The sequence below is a fragment of the Struthio camelus genome, chromosome 2 (genome assembly GCF_040807025.1).
Source record: "Struthio camelus isolate bStrCam1 chromosome 2, bStrCam1.hap1, whole genome shotgun sequence".
In the NCBI taxonomy this organism is placed as follows: domain Eukaryota; kingdom Metazoa; phylum Chordata; class Aves; order Struthioniformes; family Struthionidae; genus Struthio; species Struthio camelus.
In genome coordinates, this window is record NC_090943.1 from 47,267,023 (window position 1) to 47,281,190 (window position 14,168).

Consider the following 14,168-nt stretch of genomic DNA (forward strand, 5'->3'; position numbering starts at 1 on the left):
CATCAGCAGCCTGTTGTGCTCAGTCTCCTTTTCCAGCAGCCCAGTGTGTGGCAGTCACAGCTCTGGTCAGATGATGCACAGGCTCTCTAGAAAAATGGCAGTGAGGGAAGGCTGTGAAAAAAAGCAGCTGGGACTGGGACAGATCAATGATTTCTGGAGTGACAGCAGAGAATACCCAAGGATTTCCCTGAAGGAAATGGACAGATATACGCTGCATAATGCATCAGCAATATTTCCATTGCGTCAGGGAAGCATCAGATCTAGCAAACATGCTCAGTCCCATTGATTTGCTCACGTTCAGTAAATCCAATGCCATAAGGATTAATCTAATTCACTGTGCCAGTGCAAATCCTCTGGATAGTGCCTTATGTGCTGGCCACATGATAATGGAAAAGCCATGGTATGTGACTCAAGCGCTTCCATAAGAAGGTATGCGGCCAACTATGTCAGTAAGACTGGGCATCACCAACATAAATATGTAAGAGCAAAAAAAAAAAAAAGTCCATATATTAAGGTATCAGTTTTAACATTTAGGCCACTCAGAGTCTGTTTCCTGCTCTACAAGAGACTTTGTCTTTGGTCCAGGGCAGATCTTCAAATGCTCTCTGGGTATCAATTCTCTTCACTGGAACAAGGGCCGCATGGTGACACTTTCCTATCTCTGAAGCCTCTTGTAAGGATAAATACATTAAGGATTATTAAACATTCAGATACTATGATATTGGGTGACTACCCAAGGTAGAGAGAAATCTCAGACCTTTTTATTAATCCTATGAAGTTCACTGCCTCAAATCTTGAGGCAATGAGGCCACATTTATGTGAAAAGGATTTCCTGTTATCAGTCTGAAATTGGAAGGCTACAATTTCATTGTGTACTCTTTGTTCTTGTACTCTGAGAACCCTCTTGACCTTCTCTAAACCACTAATAATTTATACACCTCTTTCATTTCACCTCTTATTCATCCCTGCCGTTACATAAATACCCTAATCTTTTTAGTCTCTCCACGTATTAAAGTCTTGCCATGCCTCCAATCATTCTCGTTATTATTCTCTGAATTTCCTATTTCACCAATGTGAAATAAAGTGACCAAAGTGAACACATATTCAAAATGGAAGGTTACTACTGGTTCATGTAAGATGTTTATATTACACTCAATTTATTTTATACTTCAAGATCCTCTTTTTTTCTTACCTTTGTAGATGTTTTCAATGGGCTAGCCATAGAAACAGCATAGTCTTTCATCTGAAGAGCTGATGTCCATTTAGGACTTCTCAGTGTGTGCAAGCAGTTCTAATACATTTCTTCCAATGTCCATTATGTTGCCTAAATTTTATTTAACAGTTTTTTCCTACTATCACATTCTTCACTTGCCTAATATTTCTTAATATTCTTTTGGAATCCTTCATAGTCTTCCCTGGCTCTGGCAGCATAAGTATTTTTTAATCATTCACATTTACCCCTTAACTTTTAAATCATCAAAAATACTAAGTAATCCCAACTGTAGCATGAATGGTTTTGAATGACTCTTCAAAGTAGAAGCTTCTGCCTTCTCCTTTTCTGATCTACCTCTTTGGTAGGGCTTCTGAGTACTTAATATACAACATGCTGTGCCACCCAGTGTGAGAGGGACCCTTGCTTTTAAAACTAAACTAAGATTTAAGGAATCTATTTAGAGAGACGCTTCAACCTCAACAAGCATTCAACGCTCATACCTTCTTGCAATATGTGCTCCCCAATTTCAGTTGCTTTTGAAACTTCTATGTCTTTTATGCCAGTATTGCCTGACTCAGTCAGTCAGAAGTTACTAAAACACAGTCAGTGACAGAGATGTAGACTTACCTGCCAGCCCACTGGTATGTATCTTTTCAAAAGCTGAAGTGCCAATTTTTTAACTATTTTCCTACTTATTCGGCTGCTGTTTGAGGAGAACAGGCTTCCAACCTGTAGCTCCCTGCATTCTGTGCAGTGCCGTGCTCTCTATTTCACTCACATTTCATTCTTCTGCCTTCTTCATTTCTTCTGTGTCAGGTCAGCTGTTTCCTAAGCTTCTTTTGAAATCCTACTGATTGCCCCCCTCCGCCCAGACATGCTGGACACACTTACCATCATCCCATTGGTTTCCTCAATTTCACCTCCATTACTTGAATAATTAGTATCCCACCACATCTTACACTGCTGTCTTTTGCCTTTACTTTGCACGAACCCAAACCAGATCACCTGGGCACACTGTCCTGGGAACCTTCATTCATCTATTGCACTAGTCTTCCTGCCTAGCAGAGCATTCCCTTATCTGCTCCCATGCACTCTCTTGTTTATCTGTCAGGATCTTTTCCTGTTTCCCTTCCTTTCTGTTTTGCTTTAAATCTACAGTCTCTTGATTGTCTAGATTGCCAACTCTGCCATGCCATTGTTTTGTGTTATCCATGAGAAGGTGCCCTCGGGCTCAAAGTCCTGTTGATGCAGACTTGGTTAAACGCAGCTGCAGTGAGGTGTGGACCTTTGTTTGAGCACAGTAATCTCAGGCCAGATAAATACTTTGTAAAACATACCTGGGTTTCCCTAATCAGACCTCTTGCCTGTATTTCCTTCAGACAGGCACTTCTCAGAAATGTGTGGTGTCCTATAGCAGTGACTGTTACCAGAAGTAAAGTCTGTTCTAACCTTGTGGCAGAACTGAGATGTGTAAAACTTCCTATTGCATACAGTTTTTGAATTCATCATCCAGTTCCCCACTTTCGGTACAGTATCTTGTTAAAAAAAGAGAGCTTCAAGAACAGATGCAAAGACATTATAGTACATTGCTCGATACCAGCTCATAGACGTGTTTATTGCATTCTGGAAAGCCAGTTCAGTATCTCCTACTAGTAGTGATTCTTGCTTCATATTGTTGTTCTGGAGTCTTCACAATACACACTCCAGTCACCTGAGTGTACTCAGAAAGCCGCTTCTCTGATGAGACTGTAAACGCTGCCGGTACGCAGAAGTGAGCTGGAGAAACTGTTTCTTTCCAGAAAACTCAGTTCGTGGCTCCTTTTCTAACAGCTCTTTTTTTTCTCTCTCTTTCCTGAGACTTTCTAACAATGTCTATAAGCTGCTGCCTAGCAGTCACAATGTTCACAGGACTCCTGATGCATTTCTTGGAGTCCTAGGTGTCCAGCAGGACAAATACTTTAGGCAAATACTTCAGTTGTAATATTTTTAGTCTTCAAAAGCCTGTTCTTGGGCCCATGACTTATGCAGCATCACTACATGTTAAAACTTGTCACAAAGGCTTTGCTAAGAGCGTGCAGTATCTGGGAAGGTAGCTATTCATCCCTACAGATCATTGGATCCCCCTCATATACATCAGTCTTGCCTATTCTTAATGGTGTTTCAGGGCCTGGGCAATATTTCTTAGAAGTCTACAACGGCTGATTCTCCTCACCTTCACCTCATCTGTGTTCAGGCTAATATTCTGTTCCCAGCACTTGCTTCGAAATTGTTGCTGCTTGATATTATGATCCTGCTTTGCTTGTTCCTTGATGCCTTCTTTGCCTGCAACAAGAATGTCATCGTTACTGTTCCTAGGACTTTCTCTAGTGGCTAATTCAATTGACACTGGAACTCCTTTGAAGATGTACGAATAAAGCTATTCACGGTCAGCAGTGCCAGCCAAATGGTATCAATGAGGGTTGTGGCATTGGCTTAGTATGCCAATACTCATACTCGACTTCACCTAACATGAGTTTTTTTGTCCTAGGGCAGATCACATATCCTTGGTCTTTGAGTAGAATGAGTAGTGACTTCTTCCCAGCATGACTTCATTGCAGGTTCTGATATTACCTGAAGAGTCTCTTACATCTTGTGAAGCTAGACCACCAGTGTAGTCTGCTGTAGATAATTACTTTAGGCACCACACTATGGTAGTTTGTCAGGAGGTTTGCAGTTCCTTCCCAAGAGAATTTTAAAAACATTTAATTATCTCACACATTACACATGGGAATATACTTCTAAAATTAAGTAGCACTATACGTGCCCTTTCCTTGAAATATACATCAGCCTCCCATTTGGAAGCTGCTAAACAGTTCTCATTTCTCTCCTCCACCAAGAATTTCATTGCTGTTGTTCAACAGTGGGAAGTACACCTGCGTTTGGACTACGGCAAATTCTAACGCATAATATATCATATTTTGTGGGATCCTTATGGACAGTGTATATTTACTCCACTGATTTCAGAAGATTCTACTGTCTTTCATCACTGTGTAGACATCCTTAAGTCTAACCACTTATCAGTCTCACTTATCAGCTGGTATTATCACGAAGCTGGACATTAATTCGTTGAGAGTCTAATAACATAGCTACAAATATTAGTTGCCATGAATATATATATTAGTTTGGGGATCAAACACTCACATGGCAGTCGTCTCTTCTACAAGCTTCTTTCACTCCCCACACTGCTGCTTATTACTCCCATGGTAGTTTCAGTATTGGGGTAAAAAGTATTTCCTCATCCTTGCCCACAGACTGGAGAGTCTTCTTTCCTCTTTTCATGCTGCTTTCTAATGTCTACCCTAAATCATAGCCTGAATGTTTCCTACTTCTTGGCTTCCTTTAATTTGAGCCAGTACTCTCATTTTTCTGTAATATCTTCTATTGCTTTGATAGTTTCCCTGGAACTTGGTTATTGGGAGCCATGCTGTTGTGCTGGATGTATGTCTCTTAACAATCCTTCCTGTGAGACTCCTGCCTCCCATATACAAAACTGTCATTAAACAAGGAATCTTTAATGTTTCCAGAGTTTCACAGAGCTACAAGAGCTATCTGCTCTTGGTATAATTATTTCTTCTGCTGCTCGGCTTTAAGCAGAAAATAACAAAAACAGCCTAATACAGCCTCTGTCCATGACCTCCTCCTCTGGGGTCACATTACTCATCAAATACTTTTATCAGTCTTTCCAGTGTTTCAGGCACAACAGCATCTCATCCACTTCTCTTCAAACTTTTCCCAAAGGATAGTAAAAAGTTTTTACTGTCATTTTCTCATCTTTACCGCTTTGTGCATACGCTCAATTATTTTTTAACCACCTCCTTCTTTGTGTAGGTTATTTTATCTGGAAATACACCATCATAGTGGTGAGAGTCCCTCCAGGCCAACTGTTTACTCTACTCCTAGCTTTATTTTGTAGTTAATTATAGTTGAAGGGGGAGGTGCATCTCTATGGAATTATTGCTGCTGACATGTTTCTGCACCATGTACTGGACAATAACGCAAGAAGATGCCATATTTATAAAACTAACCCGACTTTTTAATAAGAAAACTATTTACACAAATGCTGAGACTGCAATTAACACCAAAACCACGCACAGGCAGATTAGTTTATGGGTGTTCTTTCAAATCTTCTTCCTGACACCCACATTCTCCTCCCCAGTTCCACACAGACTGCTATACTGAGCTATCTTTATTGACTTTCCCAGCCTAAGGAACTGTATGTGATTTAATAGCAGCTAGAGAAGTTGGATGCTGAGCACTTATCAGTAGTGGTGGCAGCTGTTATTCCAATAAATCTGTCTTCTCCAGCTTGCCTTTATATTTACGTATTCACTTAAGCAAGACCCAATCTATGGTAAACAAAATCCTTTCAAAAAAGGGAGTCTTAGATATTAACTCCTGCAACTTTAGGTATGTACTAAGAAAGCAAATTTTCAAAACTCCTTGCTCACGTCGCACATATGATACCGGCATATGCAGATATATTTACCAATTTCCAGTACTGATGAGCTTTTCTTCAGTCCCTCACTAGTCTGGTATACCTTATCTTACTCAGAACGTTAGCATGTCAGAAAAGTCTGCACCTAATAAAGCAGTGTATTGTGCTGACAGAAAAACCTTTAACGTATTCAGATTTGCTCTTTGATCATAGACTTTGATGGTACTGCCAAGATAAGGATAAAAGGTACATATAAAATTATTTTAGCTTAAATATTTAACGTTAATATAAAAGTGTTCCATGTCTAAATTTAAATGTATATAGAGATGTTCTAAAACATATGAACTACTGAAAATAAACTCTAAGCTCTCCTGTGGTTTTTGACTCAAGCAGCTAAACATGGAAACATATATGGCAATATTTTGATAGGATATTTAAACATGTTCATTAAAACGTGCTAGCTAGTGTGAAGGACTTTTTAAGTCAGTGGCTCCTGTGTTACTGTAGAAATATCCTGCAATACTTCAGGCAAATCTGAGAAATGAATGACAGTGTAGACCTTGTGCTCAAAGTACATGTTCCTTAACAGCCATGTAAGATTCATTAAACATTTAGAAGTTGAATAACCAGCAATAAATCCAATTGTAGCACCAATTACAAAATGAAGATTACAATGTCTTTTAACAAAATTCAGCTAATTTTCACTTAAAATGAAACATGTCCAGTCTTCCTTAAAAATGAATATATTTATGTACAGGCATATTGCATTTTTTCTAGGAAAAAAGACAGTGTGCTTTCTTACTTCATACTGCACAAGAAGTGGCCACATCTGCTCACTTCAGAAAGCAGATGGATGTTCACATACTGTATCAAAGTGTATATTTCAAGGTGAAAATTTAACTCCCTGAGTGTCACAGTTTAATTCAATATAGCTGAAGCAGGAATATTAGAATTTTTAAAAATTTCCTGAGTTAATTGGTTGATGAATAACAGCTTCTAAGAATAGACCTCTATTCATTTCATTTCACATGCTCTGATCTGAAATCCACTCAGATTACCTCAAGTGATAAGAAATGATAACTAAGGACACACTGCACCTTGCAATTTCTATTTTCTAGCATTTTTCTGGGATTTTAATTTACTGGAGAAAAATGGCCAGAACAGCTATTTCTATAAAAATACTTCTAGAGCCTGAGTCAAGAAATACTGCTCTTCACAGAAACACTGGAGGAAATATTTGCTGTTAGTAATGACCTGGTGCCATTTCTCCCTCTCACAAGAGAGAAACTTTTTACAGCTTTCAACTATACACAAACAGGAAGGCTTTTCAGCTCTAAGGATAAACATTTTTATAAAGATGGTTATTGATGCAAATACCTCCACGACTTCTGCCAGGTCAGCTCTCCTACCCAATAGTTCATCCAACTGAAGAGGTGTTTGCTAAAATGATAGCTGTATAGGTATAAAACTACAATTAAAAAAGCCACCCATTTATAGTCTGGGAAGTGAAATGTGTACGCATTGTAAGTTATTGTGGATTTATCTGATTTTATCACTGCTGCATTGTTTTTAAATGTTGGATTCTTTTCACTTGTGCATCCCCAGCAAGCACATAAATGTCAACTCTCATAAATGTCAGTGATAGACACCTAACAGCAAGCAGCCATATTGTCTAAATAGTAAAAGGGAAATTTGAGAGATTTAGCTTTTGAGATAGCAAGAGCCAATTAGAAACATAATAAAAAGCACAAAGTTTTGGAATATACTTTATACTGTGTCTTCTTAAATAATGATCTATGATGTGTCATATCAGCAACTCTATAGCTTGCATTATACCTCAGGTTGGTTTTAAGTGGGTGAAAATCTTAGTGCTGTACAGAACTCGTGTTTTACATGGGGAAACTATGTGAGGGTATTTTCCAAAGACTGAATAGGCATGTCAAACTCCTGTTACATTTAGCCCTTCACTGGGCAGTGAGTGAAAGACAAAAGAAAAACACTTTTCCTAGAAATGAACAAATATTCAGTCAATCTGAAAATAACTGAAGAAGAAATTAAAATTCATGTGGTTGCTTGGTTTGGCATAATCCTAAAATATCATGCTGTTCACACAAATACATCAAAAATGTATACTAGATCTTTACAAATAAATAAACGTTTTGCAGTATAATTCCGTCATCTCTGACACCGATCGCAGTGGTTTTGCTTCGTCATGAGAGTGATGGAGCATGACTAGTTTTAAGTAGGCTGTGTCATGTAATTATTATCAACATCCATATATATTCAAGTTGACAGGTAATTCTTTTCCTGCTGATGTTGGCTTCCATCAGCTGTATGAGGAGACCTTCTTTTTGTCTTCTGAAATATTCATAATACTATTGGGAAATTGATTTCTACGTTATAAATGAGGCAGGGTCATTTGTAATAGACAGAGTGGTTTTTAAAAGATCAGGTTTTTAGAAGTCAGTTTCTGGCATTAACATGAACAGTCATTGCAAGGGACACTGCTAGAGCAAACATAAAGAGAAGAGCAGAAGTACAGAACAATAGCATTATAGAAGAGAACATAACTGAACATAACAGCTAGAACAGGATGCCAAAAAAAATGAAGTCTGAGGAGTCAAAAGACTTAAGAAACTATAAACTTGTTTATAGATTGTTGCATTTCTAGCTTGGTGCTGACAATAATCTGTCAACTAATTGGTATTGCCTAATCAAGTAGCTAGCGGGGTTTACTAGATGTATATATGCTGCCAAGTAGAAAATAGCCTTAGGCCCAGGCTCAAAGCTAAATTTGTCACTTCTCCACAGTACTTTCCTGCATGAGCCTTTTCATGGTCAGCTCCACAGCAATCCAGCTGGTACTCCCATTAGTGAAACCCCACACGCTTTTGAATGCGCTCAAGGTTATGCTTACTTACTACATGGATGCGCCGCAGGCTGCTGTGCCTGATTTGCCCTTAGGATGGCATCATGTCATGGAGGTCAACAAAATGAGATGGCTGAAGGTTCTTCCAGGACAACGTCACTGTGTCCTGCTGCAAAGCCAGATGAGATGTGCAAACTGCTTGAGCTCCATCTGAAGGAAAACTGCTAGTAACAGAGACATACTGTTTCAAGGTTTCAAAGTGTTTTCAGGCCATTCAGCTTACATATGACATAGGAAGAACCAGAGGCTATTGACATTTGTGATGTCTTTGTATCCACCTCCTAAGTTTTTTATGTAACAAGTAGGTCACGTTGCTGAATATTACTCTACATGTTCCGATGACTGTTATCCACACTTGCTTTTCCTTAGCTGGTTGTTTTTCTTCATTTAGGCCCCAATTTTGCAAAGAGTTCCTGGGTATTGTCATGAAGATCCCATTAAACAGCCAAGCCTTACACTCAGATCTGTTTGGAACAGAGACTGTTTTGTGATACAGGTCTGTATAATGTCCAAGGTTTCAAGGTCTTTGAGTTCACTGTAATAAAGAAAACAGTACAAGGTTACACTCTCTACAAAGATTTCTTCCACTAATTTATCTAAATCAGCGAGATCCTTCGGAATTGGGGGGGGCGGGCGCTACTGGTCTATATTAAACATTCTTCTGACAATCATTCTTCTCTTCTATTCTCTTCTTTATAGTTGGCAAGGTACCCAGAAGTGAGCTCTTGCCCATTTTAATGATATCTTCACTTCAGGATCAACCCACAGAGTCAGCACTATTGGCAAAGACAGTATTTATAACAGTCTAAGAGAGAGTAATCTTATTTGCAAACCCTCACCAGTCTCATTTCTGTTTCTTGTTTGCATTCTGGAAACAATAGCTTTATGTTGCTGCTATACCCTTGCAACAATTATCTCCAGATGTATTTACTTTTGTAAACAAATGCTTTTCATTCATAAATAAAAAGAGTGACTGAATAAGAAATGCTGGCAAAGCCAGCAAAAGAAAAAGTCACTGAAGCAAAAGTATTCTGGTCATCATTATTCTAAGAAACCCTATTAAAGAGCTTCTCCTATATTTATCCTAACACTGTAAACAAGAGGGAGAGCAGCGGAATGCAGGTGCCACAATATTAGCAGTATCTCAGTGAGTAATAGACAAGCCCTGATGTGACAGAATAACAATAGAAAACATATCTGCTATAGGGAGAAAATGCACTAATTTATCGTCAGCTCCACATGGGGGAAAGAAACACAAAACAATACCTTAAACTGGCTTCCTAAGAAAGATGGTAGCATATTAGCTTACTGGCTTTCTTTCATGAGAGACACAACCAAGGGCATTACACAGAAGAATGATGGGTACTATTTTTTAAAAACAGTAGTTAAACAACTATTTATACTAATACTAACAACACTTGGCCTTCATATAGTGTTATTTTATCTCACCTGCATTTCACAGTATTTTAAGCAGCAACAGCTGTGTTTTATAGTCACTTTCAGGCAGGGGATTCAAAAGCAGAGCCTTACCAAGTGGGGATGCCTCTAAAGAAACACCGAAGGAGGAAAAAACATGCCCAACCCACTTCTGTTGCTGCCAAGGACACTCATCTCCTGCATCCTCATCCTTGCGGGTCCACACCTTGAGTGGGCTGCATATCAAATGGAGCGGTCTAGAGAGAAGAGCTAAACAGACTGACTGGAAAAAACTGGTGAGGGGAAAATAGCGGTCAAGAAAACCCTGGAGGAAGTAGAGTTTTATAGAGCAGAATGGAGAAAGCGCACAAAGTGGGGAGGGCCACAGCACCCAGGGGTAAAGGTAGTTCATTAATATTTATAAAGATTGGCAACCACCTTGAGAGGTAGACTGGGGATATGACAGAGATCACATCACTGACAGATTGCATCATTGCACTACACGGTTATCTCTAGCAGGGAATGTGGTATCTGTTGTAGAATGAATGATAACATTTCACCACAATCTAGGGGAAAAAATAAACAAGAATCTAACTGAAGCTACTGGGAAATTCAGTAGGCAACATGTAGTTCTCTGCACTACAGATTGGGGTTTGCTTTTCCCACAATTGCTAAATGGGAAAAAGCTCTACTTCGCCTCCGCTAGATGAAAGACAGTTGAGATCTACCTGCCTATACTAAGCGTATTTCTTCCCCTTAGTCATTACTCTTCTAGAGAGGTCAAGGAATGCAAGAAAAACTCTCTGTGGTACTAGAGCAGAATATAGAGTTCCTCTCCCAAAATCCTTTAAGCAACACCTTCACTTTGCATCTATTGCTAATAGAATCTATAATCCACCATATGGAGCAAGCACTAGATATTGCATTGACTCATTTCCAGAAATTAACTAAAAAACACTGTTTCAGCCACTAGATCTACAGCTTTAATCAACTTACAAATCCAAATCACCTCCAGCAGTAAGCTACCACCTTCCTAAATGGTTAGGTCTCCTGAAACAGCAATTGCATCTCTCACCCCAGAAGACCTACTGTCTCCTAGATAGCTCTTCACCATCCCTAGAGTCAGACTGCACACTGTTAGAATTCACCCTTCTGAATTTAGGTAGGATTTTAAACGTGGAATGGTGCACTGCTGCCAAACTGGTTGCTTGCTTGGAGCAGAATTCCTGTGAACCATAAATGCCAGGGTTTATGAGACAGGAACTGCTTGTTAGTCAATGCTCCTCTATATCATCTAATTGCTAGTTTGACCACAGGCTTCCATACAGCTCCTGAAACATGTTTTATGGGAACCCTTCTAGTATAATTGACTTTCTTGGCTACCCATTCCTTCACACACACACACACACACACACACACAAAAAGGCTGAAAAAAATGAGTGAGGGATCTCACAAGCATTATTTTCAGATAATCCTAGTTTAATGAACAGCAATGCCAAAAACATTTATTTCTAGGATTTTTAATTTTAGCCAACCTGGAACCTTGGAAAAATCAACTGCACCTTAGAAAGAAAGTAAAATACTGTAGATCAGTTCATCTTTTCTATAGTAGGACTCTATTCTGTGTAATGTTCCTACCTGTTTAGTAACATGGGAAAGATTACTATTTCCTGTTATAACAATCACAAGGGACACAAGTGCTTGCTAAGAAAAAAAAAGTCTCTGCTAAAAATCCTTGCATCAAATACTATGTTTAGGGAAACAGCGTACGAGAGTCTTGAAGTTTAAAGGCACCACCCAGCCATGTAAAACGCAGCACATAATAACACTGATAAGAGTTGTCTTTTCACTAGGATATTAATCCTATCTGGCCTGATTATATCTCATTGCCTGTGCAATCATTTACACTTATTCTAAATTAGAATAAAGTGTATATGAAGTGGCCATCCAGTACTGACTGGAACATTTTACACCCTCTCTGTAATAGCACTAGTTGCTCCATATTAAAGAATCAGGCCTATCCTTACCCAATGTCTTAAATATTGATACACTACCATGTAGACAAATCAATTAAAAGGTATAGCCAAAAACCTACTTAGAAAGAAATATTTTTGCCCTAGCAAAGTGCAGATTTCATCTGGAAGAAGACCTCCTAAAACACACTGCTGATAATGAGTCTTTCCAGAGCAGACATAAACATTCAAGTAAACTTACTTACTTGTATTATTTGACCACTGTTGCCACCAAGAGCCCTAGCAACAGACCGTGAAGTCACATCACCTTAACTATTGAACAATTCCAATTCACTAGGTAATTGAGCTTAATTGTACATTGTCAAAGGCAACAATTCAAGGCAGAAAACTGAACACATCAAAAGTGAGATAAATGCGTAGTGTCCTCTACCCCCAATACAATGCAATTCCGTGTCATACTTCTGCAGTTAGCAATCCTGTGAAGAAAACAGACTGCTTGTCATTGAATTTTTCTTTGCATCCTGTATTTTCACTTCTTGTCTTGTTGGCACACTTCTGTTGCCTTGTACACAATACCTACATCTTCATTTTTTGAAGAGAATATGTCTGGTTTTATTGCTTTCCCACCTAGTTCTAACTGTCTTTAGTTTGGTAGAGTTAAGATGGAGAAAAAAAGCCTCCACATTCTTCAATAATTTTTGACAGGAGCACAGAACTGGGGAAAAACATATCTTTGAAGTGCATGTACTATCATATTGTGACATTGTATTAGCAGGTGGTGATAAAACATTAGACTATGAAATGATGATACAGCTTTGTTATGGAGGATGTTGGCTGCTTTGGAAGAATATCAGCTGCTGTTCAAAGAAAGAAAAAACCTAAGTTATCAGGAAAATTACAGGATGGCTGCATCCAACACCGAAGAAAATTACTTGAAATAGTTTCAATTTCACTGCCCAGAGCATCTATTAAATGTATTATCTGTATTGAGCTCTGTTGCAGGTCTAAATTTAGTGAAACGCGGTTTTCACTGAGGCTAATGAAACCAGTAATTCCTATGGAGAGTGAAATTTCAGCATTTTCTTTATTCAGTGGCTTCTCATTTTCCAGCCAGACCACCTCAGGCTATGATTCCATCAAAGCTCAGAAGCTTTGAGGGCCTTTTTAAATACTTGGAAAGGAAACCTCTTTGGAAAACTAAGTGTTGAAGAAAGAAGTGATAATGATACTATCACAGTACTATAAACTCAGAACAAGTCTAATAGGTACCTAGCCATTGGAATTGCCTTCTTTTGAGTGAGATCTAAAATAAAAAGTGTAATTATTAGCAGTCTTTAAAATGTTTTTTTTTTTTCCCCACAAGAGGGGATACCTGTAGTCCTATTTCAGGAGGATATGAGGGTGTAGTTCTGCATAGTGCCTGATCACACAGCAGTACCACTTTGCTCTGGTTTAATTGTGGGCGCATAACCGTATTTCTACTGAATTTGCTAGATGATACAACATGAGCTCATACTGTCTTCATGCTTTCGTGACAGCCACATGCCACTACAGAAATATCTGCTTCCCCCTAAAATTGGAGTGATATAGACCATAGCTGGTCTGGCATAAAGTCAGCAGGAACAAAGGTAGCCCACCAAAAAGTTTGAAGAAGTCTAACCCAGCAGAGTAAGGGCTTCTTTGTAATGTGGCCAGGGGGGTTTCCATCCAAGACTAGGAGCTCTAACATTGGATTTACTGAGTCCTTGCATTGCAGTGTATACACAGATCCAGAGATCAAACATCCATTTGATGCTCAGTAAAAAGGCATCAAGACGGGACTCACCTCTAGATTATGACAGCTAAACATAGGCTTCTACATGTGAGCTAGCTGTCCTCACTCCCACTGTAGTTAGTGGGGATCTAATCAATATAGTTAATATAATCCAGGATTCAGCTGAAAAGTCTGTTCTGAACTTGGCAGCTCATAAGCGTAGCATGGTTAAGATACATCAGTTTTTATAGCCAACTGTATAAGAAGGAGTGATGCATCTATCAATCGAACTGATTACATTTGAACCCAAATGATCAACTACTCACTTATAGCAGGATCAATCATATAGTTTTGTCACAAGGCTGAAATTCACATCTCTGGATACCTAAGAGCCACCATACTTCCACAGT

General features: G+C 38.9%; 1 long non-coding RNA gene across 3 annotated transcripts in view; it reads right to left on the reverse strand.

Moving 5' to 3' along the window:
* Positions 1–1,924: 1,924 nt before the first annotated feature.
* LOC138066341 (uncharacterized) overlaps positions 1,925–14,168 on the reverse strand; it is a 33,224-nt gene continuing 20,980 nt past the window's right edge. For 2 of the 3 annotated variants that reach the window (XR_011139693.1, XR_011139695.1), the window contains exons 2-3: positions 8,609–9,151; positions 1,925–3,535 (exon numbers count right to left, since the gene is read on the reverse strand). This is a non-coding gene — a long non-coding RNA (uncharacterized lncRNA). Of the gene's footprint in view, positions 3,536–8,604; positions 9,152–14,168 lie in introns of all 3 variants that reach the window. The other variant, XR_011139694.1, reaches the window with a different exon arrangement.